A 15,510-nucleotide genomic window follows, 5' to 3' on the forward strand; every position below is an offset into this window, starting at 1 on the left:
ATTACATAAAAACTGCATGATGAGGAATAGTAAGAAATGGACTAAAACTCTGAGCAAATTGTTAAGATTCACTATCTCTGGGGCTTTATGAATGGCACAGTGAATTAACACAGACAGCCTATGTTATGGTCACATGTTTCTAGCTTCTGTTGTCTTATGGCTTGTGTATATGTTTAGAATGTTTTCCTCTCAGAGTGCTCCTAATTGCACAAGATAGGATCTAGAAAAGCAAGTATATTTTCCAGGTTCTCAATTTCATATTATGATTTGTTGGAAGATATTTAAATCTTAATTTGTTAACGTAAAATCTTTTAAGCTTTCATTGACTCTGATTTCAAATCCTTAGGAACTGATCACAATATTAATCTGAATGTAGAAAAAAGTAATAAAATGGCACAATGCATCATTTCAGTTATCTCTATTGTTTAACTGGATTTTTACTGCCAAACACATGTAATATATGTATAACAATAGTAGTAATAGTATCTTACTCAGTAAGAGAATAGCACTGTCAGTTACTGAGAAAGGTTATCTGAACTATGTGATCTAATGCCCTGTGGTTCAGAGGGGAGAGTCTTCAGCGACATTTCTTTCAATCTTAATGTCATCAGAGGCAACGTTTAGGAGACATGAGTTTATTTAAAAATGACAGGTGAGTCTTGTAGTAATTTTTCTTGTTCCCTTTCTGAAAAATGATGATTTTCAGTTTAATTCATTTTTTAAAAATCTTTGATGGATGGTAGGTGGTCTGCAATAGTGAAATATATGTCTGTTTTTATTTAACCTATGAACTCCCTGTGTTACTAGGTGATTGAACTCATCTTCCAAAAAAGTGGAATTTTATTTATTGTCATAAAGAAGAGTTTTAACATTAGCAGATACTAAAGGATTTGACAATGTGGTTCAATCCAGTAATCCAGTGACTTATTGATTCGATTTAGTTATTTTATATTTTAGTCCCGAGTGGCATCAGTCCCTTTAAGATGTTATTTTACAAAAAAATAAGCCATTCATATTTTATTTCTCTGTACACTGTAAATGAGATCAGCTTATTAGCAAGCCACATTTGAAAACCAATCTTACTACTTGAACATTAAATATCATATTTACATAATTATTCATTACAAGTAATTTTTAGAATGTTTATCTAGACATTGAAAGTTGAAAATATAACCTAATTGGTTTAATTGACTTAGTACTATAATTTAAGATTTGCATTCCATAATAGCCCAACAGACAAAATGACATTAAAGTTTTCAGAAGACCTCCTACAGATGCCTGCCCCTGGCTCAAAACAGATATGTTTCTGGAAAATTAGCCATGTGACTAAGAGAATTCCTCTCTGCATCTCCCTAACACCTGTTTGCTCCTCTTCCCTTTGGCCTGGAAGGAAGTATATGGAACTCCAAGTATTATTATTTCTATTTAGTGTCTGGATGCTTGTAAATTTTTAAGTTATAACCTCATTAAAACATATGTCAGATACTTCCATACTTTTCAAGTGCTATTTTTAGACCCTTTAAAGTTTATCCTTGGTTGTAGGATATATTATAGGCTCCATATAACCTCAAAGTTCTTTTAAATGTTTTCTTGGATCACTCTCCAGATGAAATCCACACTACAAATCTACATCCAGTCCCTCTGATCTTATTTTGGTTCCTTGAACTTTTTACACATCACAGAGCTCCCAAGTGCTGGAACACTATTCCTCCATCCCTCTTTGCCCAGAAATGTCACCTGAATCTTAATTTCTCAAGACTTAAATCATTTTTTCTATGTAATTTCTCAAGACTTAAATCATTTTTTCTATGAGACCTTCTCTGAAGTCTCAGACAAGCTTAGATGCCCCTGTTACATACTAGCTCAAAAAGAGTGTATGTTCCTTTCAAATATTTATATTTGAATCTTAATTTATGCATTTATCTTTAAGACTATAATATGGGATAGCATATTATGTTTACCAATTCCTTCTTATTTATTTAAATCTGGGAAGAATAGCATCCATAATTAATTCCTCTGAGAGTAGTTATCTAAGTTGGAGAAAAGGTGTCTATGGTTGAAAGGAAAAGAAAGCTAAATTCTAGAATTACAAAAACTGACATGACTCAGAAAAGAAAAGAAACACGTAGAAAAGAAATGTGATTAACTCTCCCAAGTGTTTTAGAATTATGTAAATGTCTTACTCCACTTGAGGATGGTATTTTCATTGAATGCAAGCTCTTTATTAGCTCACTTTATTTGCCTATCTAGGCAGATATTTGGTAATTGCAATGTATAGGTCAAATAAAATCCTCAGTATGTTTTTCAGCATTTTCAGCAGGCTTCCTGTAAGTTAAATGAAAGTATCAAGTAAGAAACTGCAGTATCAGTTTTTTTCTCCCTAATTAGAACAGAACTTTTTTATTACCATTTTGAGTGTTGCTGTTTCATCTGTGATCCTGAAGTAGCTACTGCCTAATGACTCTGGTAGAGAAAAAAAGGTCATGGCTAACATTGTATTGGCATTTTGCCTTTGTCTAGTCACAGCAGGAGCCATTGCTCTATAGAATGTTTAAAGGAAATAAATCTGTGGCTTTTATGATGATTGAGAAACTGTACAATCCCTGGGTAGGGGGTTAATTAGAAATGAAAGGGCTTAAAATTTCTCTCAAAGCAGATCTCTTTGGGGAGGTCATTTTCAGAAAGCATCTCATTTATGCATCTCTGAAGTGCTTTTTAAAAAGCATATTCTTTTAAAAAAAATGGATAACCAGAGAAAAATCATGAGGATCAGAACTAGAAGGGATACGTCAATGAATAAGAAGTAATTGTAAAAATCCATTAGGAAACCTAGTAATTTCTGTCTGGTTAAATAGTGCTATTTTCATATATTTTACCATTGATATGATAAAATAATGCTAATTTTTTATAGCAGGAATTTTGTAATTGATTGTTTCAGTCATTTTTCTGTTTACGTTAGAGGACAGATGTTATTCTTACATTTGTATTTGTGATAAAATTGTGTTCAGAGTAAGAGGGAATTATATAAATTGTCTGCAGGGAAGAACCAGTTAATTTTGTCCTACTTACATCACAAAACATGGACAAGATATTGTAGAGACCATGAAAGAAAATCTGCTCTTTCATTGAATATTCAAATGACTATAGGGCCTTATACTAGCCACAGAGAAAAGAAAAAGAAAATATTAACTTACATAGGAAATATTTTTTACTTTCTGGTAGCTTACAGTCTAGTAGAAGATATGTAGAAGATTCAAATATTAGTATAAGGGCTTCCCTGGTGGAGCAGTGGTTGAGAGTCCGCCTGCTGATGCAGGGGACACGGGTTCGTGCCCCGGTCCGGGAAGATCCCACATGCCGCGGAGTGGCTGGGCCCGAGAGCCATGGCCACTGAGCCTGCGCGTCCGGAGCACAGGCTCCGCAACGGGAGAGACCACGACAGTGAGAGGTCCGCGTACCGCAAAAAAAAAAAAAAAAAAAAAAAAAAAATTAGTATAAGATAGTGGGTGTCACTTGCCAGGTTCCCGAAAATGCCATCACCATGCTAACTTGTGGATAAAGTAAAGCCAAGTTTATTACTTCAGTAGGGGGAGCCCCTGTGTTGAGTCTTAGTAGGGTCTCAGAAGGGAGACATCAATGGCAATATATTCAGAAAGATTTGGAGATATCAGTTTTCTCCTTTTTCTTTGAGCATTTACTTTAGAAAATTTGCAATTTTAAGTACTTTCTCCTCTCTTTGAAATGTATATAAATCCTTTGAAAGCTAGATTGGTATTTTATTAGTTTATTACCTAGGAATGTCTTTCTCAAGGACTTAGAGACTATTTCTTTGAAATGTAATCATCAAGAGAGATAGCACCCCTTACTCCCAGTCTCTGTGGGAGGGTAGGAGCCTATTTCTGTGGGCACTTTGCTCCAAGGTGCAAAACTACTTCCTATTATCATAAAGATACGTGAAGTTTGTTTTTCCTCTGGATAATGCCAATTAACTCACACAGACTGACAGCCCCATAATAAGGTAAAGTTAAGATGAACTATGTGTGATAAATGGGGCTGTTAAGTCCTCTGACTTGAGGACTAGTTATCACTTACCTTGAAAACATGTAACGGGTCGTATCTGCATGACTGTGTAAAAGAGTGAGATTTATTTTTGTTTTTGAAATATCTTAGCAGATTGCTTGTAATGCACGTCACACTCTGGTTTAATTAATGTTTATTCAATAATGAAAGTGTTCTCTTTCTCTACTACCTTTGTGGAAAGAATTTCTGGGTTGGGAGACTTTGTTTTTGATTCTATTTCCCCAAATTTCCATCACAGGGGGCCTGTTTGGGACTGGACAAAGTTTGTGCTGTAATAGTTTAGGACTGGTGGGCACAGTGAGAGAAGGGTTTGAAGTGAGTCTTGAAGAGTAAAGATTTGTTTGTTCAGCTAAATCGAGCTTTATTATTCTGAGAAGGAGCTATGGGTAAGTAGACTACTCTATTGTTCAGATAACCAGGTATTCGGTAAGTTCCTAAAACAATGAATGAAGTTATTATAACTTCATCTCCCTGGGTAAAAATTTTCTGGAGTATTAAATTCATGTTAATTGCAGGCTATAGAATATTAAATTTGTGTTAGTGTACACAACAAGCTGTGGGTCTGTAAGTGGTTTCAATTCTCATGTGGAAAATTGCCAATTTTCAAATGATATAAGCCAACAGTTGTTGGTGTTCAGGGTAAAGAGGCTTCATATTTCAGTTGTGATAAGAGAAAGCATGTTCATAACTCCATTGGAATTCATGACTGTTCTTGAAGACAAGAAAGAATTTCAGTAAAAAGGCATGAGTAGGAAAGATGTTCTAGCTAGGATTGATTCAACAGCATATGAGGCTGTAATCTTGAGGAAAGGAAGGGAATCTGAATATGTAGCTCCACTGATAAATAGCCAGAGATGAGGCCGAAAGAAAAATAGAGGAGAGATTCTAAGGAATTTTGAGTGTTGACCCTTAGGACTTTGGTTTTTACTTGGTAGGAACTGGGGAAAGAAAATCAAATCGACAACTGATTTAATAAAGACATGTTGATTCAGTGATAGGGCTAGAGAAAATATATCAGCTAGAATGTTTTAGGAGCAGGATATATTATTATTGATTTTAATTATTCAGTATTAAAAGATGTCTGGAGCAAGTGGTTCAAGGGTTATATAACTCAGCTTCTCAACCATGCCTGGATTCTAGGTCATCTTCATACTGTTCTCTTATTCACAAGAAGGTGGTCCTATAGATCCAGCATCACATACTTATGTGACCAGGTCCAATCCGGGATATAAAAAGGTGGCTTTCTGTCTGCTCATCACTTTTTTTTTCTTTCTTTTTAATAAGGAAGGCATACCTTTCCAGAAATCCTCCAGAAGACTTTACTTTAGAGCAGAGAGTGGACAAGATTAGGACACAACCTCACACTCTTGTTGCAAGGGAGGGAATATGAAAGTAAGTGGAAAGGAAAAAATTATTCCCCTATAGTTATCAATTTATATTATATAAAGCTTCAAAAATGAAAAAAAAATCTATTTTGCCTCGACAACTGACAGATTGAATTGATAGACAACTTAATGGTACAGTCAAGATAAGATAGAAACAAATGATAATGATTACATAAAATGTCAGAGGGCTGTGATAATAGGTTAACAACTTAGAAAACAATCAAAGTATGCTCGAGTCTCACGTTATATTATAGCGTAAATACCAGAAGATTAAAGTAATTAATTGCAAAAAATGAAGCTATAAACTAGACATGAGTATATATTTTTGATTTTGAGATCAGATTATATCAAAGCATAAAAGTGATATCACAGAGGAAAAGAGAGATCACAAAGAAAAAAATATATAGTATAAGCTACACGACCAAAATAAAGCATCAGAAAAAAAATTGTAGAAGAAAATGCTTTTAAAATATTTGTCATTTACTTTATGAATGCTTATATATGACTACTAATTTAAAAAGCTTTTGCAAAATGATTTTTAAAACACATATAAATGACCCCTAAATGGATAAAAAGCAGAAAGAGAAAAAATATAAAGAAAAAATTATGAAAAGAAACTTACTACGAATCAAGAATTGCATATTTGAGCACAATAACATTTCATACCATAAGTCAAAGAAGAATAAAAATCAGTATATGAGATGTTAAGAATGTTGGAAAATTGGTCTTTCACATCTCAGTCGATGAAGCAAAGATTGATAACATGCCTCACTTCTAGAAGATTATTTGGTAATATATATCAAAATATTAAAATGTGTTTTTTACTTAGTATTATAGCCCATAGATATTGAGTAATACTATGGTGAAAGAACTATATATATTTTATATATATAACCTGCGTCACGCCTATGGAGTACGAATCATTTTTAATCTCTTTTACAGATAAGAAAACTGCAGCACTGTGGGGTGAGATAAACTCAGGGACACAACTGATAAGTCTTGGGACCAGATTTCAAAACTATGGTGTCTGTCTCAACAGGTCACACACATAAATATCATGTTACCTTGCTTCTCTACTTTACATAATCTTACTTAAAGAAATAGAGGAATTATAAAGATGTATGTTAAAGATATTTGCATAAAGAATTTTTAAAGTAGTTAAAACTTTCATATGAAGTAAGTATCCAAACAGGAGAATTTTGCTTAAAAAGTTTACATTTCTTAAAATTGGCAGTGATTATTTTTTGCTTCTGCTTATTTTTTGCGATTAAACACACTCATATTCTTTACTTTAGAGATTTTAGGTAAATGACAAAATGCGTGCTCTGAAAATGTCTGATCTGTAGTCATTTTTTGTTTGTTTTTAATTTGAACAACAGTTTGACAAATTCTTGACATCTATCTAGAGAATCTAGAGAAGCATGGATTTCTGGGGCAGAGGAAGTAAGCTTCAGGTAGCATTGAGTGTTCAAATTGTAGGATTGCTTGCTGAATGTCTTACTTTTCACCTTCCTCCTATCTCCCCTAGAGAGACAAAATATTCAACTGCAAACTTCTATTTCTGTGTTGTTTTCTATTCAGAAAGTATGTTGCCATTTAGTCATTTCAGATAGGGATCATGGACTGAGCCTGTTTTGCTGCCTAGTCTCTGCATTAACTTAACCTCCTCTTAGACAACAGATAGATGATAGATAGATAGATAGATAGATAGATAGATAGATAGATAGATAGATAGATGATAGATAGATAGATAGCCCAAGCAGCTGGAGATGGCTGTAGCAATGGAGGGTCCAGGCCCTTGAGGCGATAAAGGAGGCAAGATGGCTTTTATCCAGCACCAGATTTCTGAGACAGGGAAGCTGAGGACATAGCAGGAGTGTTTGAAATAGTCTGGACCAGCCAGAGGATACAGGCTCTGAGGATGAGCTGGAGGAGAGCAGTCAGTTAAATGAAAGCATGGACCCAGGGGGAGTTGGACCTTATGCCCTTGGCATGGAGCATTGTGAGAAACTTGAAATCTCAGAAACTACTGTGAACAGAGGGCCAGAAAAAGTCAGGCTAGAATGTTTCAAGCTACTTTGGGTACTTGGTAAAGGGGTCTGTGGAGAGATTTTACAAGTAAGAAAAGTAACAGGAGCAAAAACTCAGAAAATATTTGCCATGAAGGTGCTTAAAAAGACAATGATAGTAAAAAGTGCTAAAGACACAACTCATATAAAAAGTAGGATGGAATATTCTGGAGAAAGTAAAGTATCTTTCCTTGTGGATTTAATTTATGCTTTTCAGACCGATGGAAAATTCTACTTCATCCTTGAGTATCTCAGCTGAGGAGAATTACTTATGCAGTTAGAAAGAGAGGAAATATTTATGGAAGACACAACCTGCTTTTACTGGCAGAAATCTCCATGGCTTTGGGACATTTACATCAAAGGGGGATTATCTACATATACCTGATGTCGGAGAAAGTCATGCTTAATCACCAAGTTCATGGAAACTAACAGATTTTGGACTATTCAAAGAATCTATTCATGATGCAACAGTCACACACACATTTTGTGAAACAATAGAATACATGGACCCTGAAATCTTGATGAAAAGTGGCCACAGTAGTGCTGGGGATTAGTGTAGCTGGGGAGCTTTGATACAGGACATGTTGACTGGAGTACCCTCTTCACTGGGGAGAAGAGAAAGAAAACAATTGATGAAATCCTCAAGTGTAAACTCAATTTGCCTCCCTACCTCACAGAAGAAGCCAGTGCTCTGCTTAAAAAGCTGCTGAAAAGAAATGCTGCTTCTCATCTTGGAGCTGGTCCTGGGGACATTGGAGAAGTTCCAGCTCATCCATTCTTCAGATATATTAACTTGGAAGAACTGCTAACTGGGAAGGGAGAGCCCCCTCTTTAAACCTCTTTTGCAACCTAAAGAGGATGTGAGTCTGTTTGATTTGAAGTTTACACATCAAACATCTATCTACCTGTTGACAGCTCAGATGACTCAGCTCTCAGCAAAATTGCCAACCAGGTCTTTTTGGGTTCTGCATATGTGACTCCATCTGTACTTGAAAACATGAAAGAAAATTTTCCTTTGAACCAAAACTCTGGGCAACTTGAAGATGTATTGGCAGCCCATGAACACCTGTCAGCCAGGTCAAATTTTCTCCTGGACATTTCCGGGGAAGAGTTGCTTCAGCCAGCATGGCAAATCTTCAGACACCTGTGCCATATATGGTGGAAACAAGTGTCAGGAATAGACCAGGTGGATGTGACCATGACTGGGGAAACTTCAGCACCATTTCCATTCTGAGCTCCACACTCCTGGCCATACAAAATCAAGCTCTTCCCATGTTCTCCAAACAACAAGAGCACCTGCGTATGAATCTGTGACAAAGCAATGCTTTTTAAGAATTTAAGGCAGAAAGGTGGGGAGGGAATGGGTGAGTATCCTTCAAGGTGAAAAAAGAAGACTCTACATAACAGTCTTGAATAGTCAGTGTCATTCCATAAAACACTTTGGACAGAGGAAAAATAAACATGGATTTTCAAAAATCAATCAGTGGTGCAAGGAACTAAAGTGAAGTCGAATTTTGAAACTCTTAGGCACTAGGCACATCAATTAATTGATTCCTAGCGACATCTTCTCAAACTTATCAAGGATTTTCATGTTGATGGCTTGAAGCTGATGGTATTAAGGGTAAGGTATTGCTTCTGAATCACTGTTGAGTTCTGATTGTATTGAAAAAGAGTTATCCTTTCATTAGGCAAAGTATGAAGTTGTCTGTAATACTTGCAGCTAAGGATAAATTAGCATGAAACTTGGTCAAACTTTCTCCAGCAATATGGAATCGAAGACGAAAGAAACTTATCAATTGATGTTTTATGTGCAAACAACCTAAAAGTTGCAAGTTATGTTTTATTCAGGTAACTTACTGAGCCCAGGAGACAGCCTCTCAGTTTCTAGGTGGTGATGAAGACCCCTAATTTCTTCCTCATGAATATTTTAACTAAAAAATAAAAATCATATTTAATCATATAAAAAGAGAAAGTAAAAGAAAATTTATGGGCTTGTTTTTTAAAATGATGTTTTTAAGAGTATTTAATGCTATGAAAAACGTTCGTGGTATTTAAGCTTTAAAAACAATGTAAAACCTGTGTATTTAATATTTCCCATTTAATACAATTTAATGTATATGTGCATATATAAACATTGTGTATTTGGAAATTTTCTTACACTAAAATCTAATTTGTAGAAACAAATTTGTTAACTCATTTGGTTTTGTTAAGGAGCTGACCTGCCAGGTAACAGAAACACAGAAATACAGGAATGAATAAATGAATGAATGAATGAATAAATAAACAAAAAATAAATAAGAGAATGAATAATTAAATAAATCAAGAGATTTTAAGCATACCTGTTTTAAAACTAGGCTAGGGTAATAATTAAAAGCATAGGTAATTCTTATTATTTTCAAGTAAAAACAATTAGCCACTTGGATTTCTGTCATTCTTTTCAGCACATCTATGTGATGGGTTTTGGGGTATGTGGGAGAGCCTGTATCACCTTAAATACTGGCAGTGAATTCTGACTCTTCATTTTCTAAGCAGTAGTATGCTGGTAAATGTTTAAAAATAAACTCCGTGAAAAATAAATGAATGAATGAATGAATGCCTGCACTGATTTGTGGCACTTGTCAATTTCCATGGTATAAATACTCCAATGACCGCTTTTCAAACTACCAATGTATCAGAAAGAGCTGTGAATAATTGGTCCTAGGAAGTGGTAGGAGCCTGTTTCATAATCCATTTTTTCTGAGGCATGGTTCTGTGGACATGGTTCCTAGGGCATCTATTCCTTGCATGCTGGTGTAACAAGTTCTGTTCTCTCTATGCTTGCTCAGGACCCATATATTAGGTCTCACCTGTGTCTGTTTGAAGTTCTAGAACAGGGGTTGGCAAACTTTTTCTTAAAGGGACAGACAATAAATATTTTTAGACTTGTGGGCATTTGGTCTCTATTGCAACAAACTCAACTCATCTATTGAAGCTCAAAAACAGCCTTAGACAATATATAAAATGACGGACATGTCTGTGTTGCAATAAACCTTTCTCTTATAAAAACAGGCAGCAGGGCTCTAGACCTTACTTTGCTGTTCCTGCCCATGAACTCCTGACTCTCTGCTGCACGCTGCATCCAGCTCTGCGCCTCAGGCTATGATACTAAGCCTCCCTGCAGGACTGCTGTGAATAGTATCACATCCATGTACACAGTTGTACCGTATAGCCATAGTCCCTGTGCTTTCATCCCCAGCTCAACTTACTAACACCAAACCAAGAGATGGAAGGACAGAAATAACAATTTTGGTCACTTACTTTCCTTCTATTTTCTTCAATTTTTTCTTCTCTTAATTCACACTAAAAGGGAAAGGCATTATTTTTGCCATGTCACGTACTCCGTTACTGAAGAACAAACATCACTTAGCCAAATGGGCTGGTGTAGGCTTCACTCCACGTTGGAATTCTCTGCTCTGAATCCTTCAGACTGGCTCCTTAGGAATGTGAAATATCTCTTTTTTCATCTAAACCTGGATTTCAAACCTACTGCCTTGCTAAAGCAGTCAACTACCCTACATGTTCTGGATAATATCCTCGTGATTCAGAATATGATGTAAAAGGGAAATTAAGGTGCATTTCAATCATTTCTATTATATGGATGTATTAATAGTGGACAAAAATCAAGATAACAACAATAATTTGTGAGTATTAAGTAACTTTTTAAAATTACACAAAATTATTTTAAATCAGAATAATAAAAATCTTAAAATATTTCAAAATGAGGACACTGTGGAGAGCTTATAGAAATATTCTACAAGTTGCAAAATATTATTTTCATAAGGATTAAGTGGAAATTTAGACAATAGACTATTTGGCAAATGAGGAAGGGAACAGTCTGGTACAGCAAATGTAATAGACTCCCATGCCAAAGTTTGCCTAAGCGTTTCAGCTGCAGACAACGGGGAATAGCTGTGTAATAGGAATGTCATGCCAGATGTTCCAATTTCCCTGAACCTAAACTAATCACTGCTGTTGCTTTGGTCTATGAGAAAAAAAAAAAAAAAATTTCATTTGAAAGCATTAGGATTTGTGTTACATAAAATACCAGTTCTTTCTAATTCTTATTCTTAGTCCTATCACCAAAAGTCAGAAGAGATTAGAAATATGCCATTTGAATTTTTCCAGTTAAATTTTATTTTATACAATTAGACCAATGCATTTCTCCATTTTATGGGACTTGATATCCACATTTGAAATGGACTCCAAGGGGTATTTAAGAGGATAAAGATGTGGAAGAAAATCTCCCAGGGCTTCCCTGGTGGCGCAGTGGTTGAGAGTCCGCCTGCCAATGCAGGGGACACGGGTTTGTGCCCACGTCCGGGAAGATCCCACGTGCCGCAGGGCGGCTGGGCCCGTGAGCCATGGCCGCTGAGCCTGTGTGTCCGGAGCCTGTGCTCTGCACCACAACAGTGAGAGGCCCGCGTACCAAAAAAAAAAAAAAAAAAGAAAAGAAAATCTCCCAAATAGACTTCTGCAGCTTAATTTTATATTGAAGGACTTCCAGAATCTAGTTTTATTTGTCTGTGTTTTAGTTGCAAAGTGACATTATATTTTGTCCGTGTGGAACACATTTTAAAACAATATTCTTCTTTAATACTGTAAGAGATACATAGTATTGCATGCCTCATTGATATATGAACGTGATTAAGGAAATGAAATTGCCCATGCCTAAATAATTCTTTAAAAGTGTGCCGTTAGAAAAATCAGAGCATGACAAGTTGTAATTATTAACTTTTATAAAATATCACTATATTTAGAAAAATAAATATACTGTGGTGCAATAGCCATTAGTTTCACAGACAAGAAAGTAAAGCTAATGCTAATAAAATATATGCTTACAATTTTTTTAACTATTTTCTTAATTACCTTTATTAATGACAAGTTTGGATTAGTACAACTAATCTTTTTACTTCAAATGATTTTTTTTGATTCATGTTTTTTTAAGGCTGAAGTGGCTTCCTTTGAAATATCAAAGTCAATAAATAATGTCACCACTTATTAACAACAAATTAAATGAAAGAAGAAATAGATAAATGCAACATTAAAAATTCAAAGATGTCACACAGCTCATCTATGCACATTTTCTCGACTTATAGTTAAGAAAACTCAGACATTTATCTGCTCTCAACTGACAAAAACTAACAAAAATAGATACAGTTCATGAGTTTAGAATACACAGATGAGGGAGCTGAGGCGTAGAAGAAAGAAAACGTTGAATGTCAGGGGTAATATAAAGCCGGGAATACTTATCAACTCACTTTAGTCAAACAGAAGTTAGAATGGTGGTTGCCAGGGCTGAGGGGCGGTAGAAACAGGGGGATGATGGTTAAAGAATACAAACTTTCAGTTATGAGGTGAGTAAGATATAGCATGGTGACTATAGTTAATAATACTGTATTCTATGCTCAAAAGTTGCTGTGACAGTAGACCTTTAATGTTCCATTGTAACAACAACAACAACGAAATGGTAATTATGTGTGGTGAAGAACCTGTTAATTAACCTCATTGTAGTAAACATTTTGCAATATATAAGTGTATCAAATCATCACCTTGTATGTCTTACTTATACAATGTTATATGTCAATTATATCTTAATAAAGCTGACAGGGTGGTGAGAGCAAGCTAACGGGATAGAGGTTTCAAGTTTATCTCAGTAAGTTCTTGGTGGCAAAATCAAAAGAGAAAATATGTTTTATATTGAGATTCTTAATTGTTTAAGCTAAAAAGAAACCACTTGTATAGGGGGAGTAAAATTCATTTATTTGCATGCTTGTTTGTTTTTTTGATACTAATATCTGAATGTAATGCCTCTAAGGAGTTTCTTATGATGTAGAGACATAGGTCCTCAAAATACCCTAGTGACATCTAATTACCTCTTTTTATTACTTTCCTCAATGAAAGACAGATTTCCAAGGGACCAAATCACTTATCAGCACTCTAATTGTCTGATTTGATTTGAGTAAAATTAAGACTACCTGGAGAAGTGGTTATTTGATAAAAACCACACAGCTATTTCAGGACTAACCCAGATCCCTGGAGTTATAAGTAATAATATCTCCAATATTAAATTTTATATATAATTGGTAATCTCCTGGACAACTGAGTGTATTCAGTCTGGTTTCTCTCTCATTTTTCTTTATACATTTATTTTTCAACATAGTCTTTGATAGATTTTTCACTTTCAAATGTTTATTGTTTGTTATTCTCCAAAAACTGCTTATAGATTTCCCAAACTACAAGTGAGGAAATAAGATGCTATCTGAAAAATAATTTGACTGACTATTCAATTCCGTCAAATAACTGCATATAGACAAAGCTTGAAAAGAATCCATTTGCAGAAAATAAGTGTACAAGTTCTTTGCAAGTTCACACATGGCTCAAACACACCTTGGTTGTAATTTTACAACCTCACTTAATCATGCTTTTGGGTAGAGATTATTTCTTTTGTAACCTTTTGTGATTTACAGTATTTCAAATAATGTGTAACACATAATACACATTTAATGGATTTTTAAATTTTTTTTTTTTTTGGCTGTGCCCCATGGAATGTGGAACTTCCCTGACCAGGGATTGAACCCATGCCCCCTACTTTGGGAGCGTGGAGTCTTAACAACTGGACCATGAGGGAGTCCAGTTAATGGATTTTATATGAACATATAAGGGATAAATCAGTCTTAATTGCTCTGTTTTACCCTGTCTATAATTTGATTCATCAATTAGTTAATTATTAATAAGCCATTCATATAAGATTTCAGCAATGAGAATAATAAGTTTTCTCAATAGGTATGTTTTTATCGGTGAAGATGATTTCAGGTATAAGTTACCAAAAAAGAAGAAGAACAACAACAAAAAATTGGATAAAAAAGTAAAAATATTTATTATTTCAAGTAGCTAGAATAGTCCAGGAAAGGGCGGCTTTTCTATTGGTTAATTTACTGGATCAATGATATCATTAAAGACCTGAGGGCTTCCCTGGTGGCGCTAGTGGTTGAGAGTCCGTCTGCCGATGCAGGGGACCACGGGTTCGTGCCCCGGTCTGGGAAGATCCCACATGTCACGGAGTGGCTAGGCCCGTGAGCCATGGCCGCTGAGCCTGCGCGTCCGGAGCCTGTGCTCCGCAGCGGGAGAGGCCACAACAGTGAGAGGCCCGCGTATCGCAAAAAAAAACAAAAAAGCAAAAAAAAAAAAAAAAAACAAACAAAAAAGACCTGAGTCCATTTCCTCTTTCTGCTCTGTTATTCTTTGTGTATTTCTGGAATACCTCATGGATACAAGAGGGCTGCACACCTGCAGGCAGTGCATTCTAATACTTAGAATACCATGGCATGTACAATACTGGCTGAATCAAAGAATAGTAAGATGACAACCTTTTTGCTGGGAAAATTATTAAAAGAGTTGGTTGCATACTTACATTGTATTGAGTTAGGAAGTTATTTTAATTTTCATAGAATGATAAGCATGAGAACAATTGATTATGTTTATTGTAACAGAACAACATGCCTTTTGAAATGAATCCATGGTTCTAATGCTAATTTTCTATAAGCACTTGGTTTGGAATTGCCTAAAATTTATATTGAGTGTTTCCAAAAAAATTAGAAAAAAATGCTCAATTTTTTACCGAGTTGCAGGTTTATAGGTTATGGAGACCAATTTCTAGCTTTCCTTAATTAAGCGCATTAATGTTATTTTCCTATCAACTTTTCACAATAATGTATGGTCTTAAAGGAAAAACTTTAATAAATGAGAAAGAAAGAGAGAAGAGAAAGAAAGAAAGAAAGAAAGAAAGAAAGAAAGAAAGAAAGAAAGAAGAAAGAAAGAAAAAAAGAAAAAGAAAGAAAGAAAGAAAGAAAGAAAGAAAGAAAGAAAGAAAGAAAGAAAGAAAGAAAGAAAGAAAGAAAGAAAGAAAGAAAAGAAGGAGGGAGAAAGGGAGAAAGAAA

General features: G+C 35.1%; 1 pseudogene across 1 annotated transcript; it reads left to right on the forward strand.

Annotated features, from left to right (window-relative positions):
* Positions 1 to 7,406: 7,406 nt before the first annotated feature.
* On the forward strand, positions 7,407 to 8,848 carry LOC307186487 (ribosomal protein S6 kinase beta-1-like; annotated as a pseudogene). The gene has a single exon. The product of its transcript is annotated as a ribosomal protein S6 kinase beta-1-like (transcript).
* Positions 8,849 to 15,510: the final 6,662 nt, after the last annotated feature.

The sequence above is a fragment of the Stenella coeruleoalba genome, assembly GCF_951394435.1.
Source record: "Stenella coeruleoalba genome assembly, chromosome: 5".
NCBI lineage: Eukaryota > Metazoa > Chordata > Mammalia > Artiodactyla > Delphinidae > Stenella > Stenella coeruleoalba.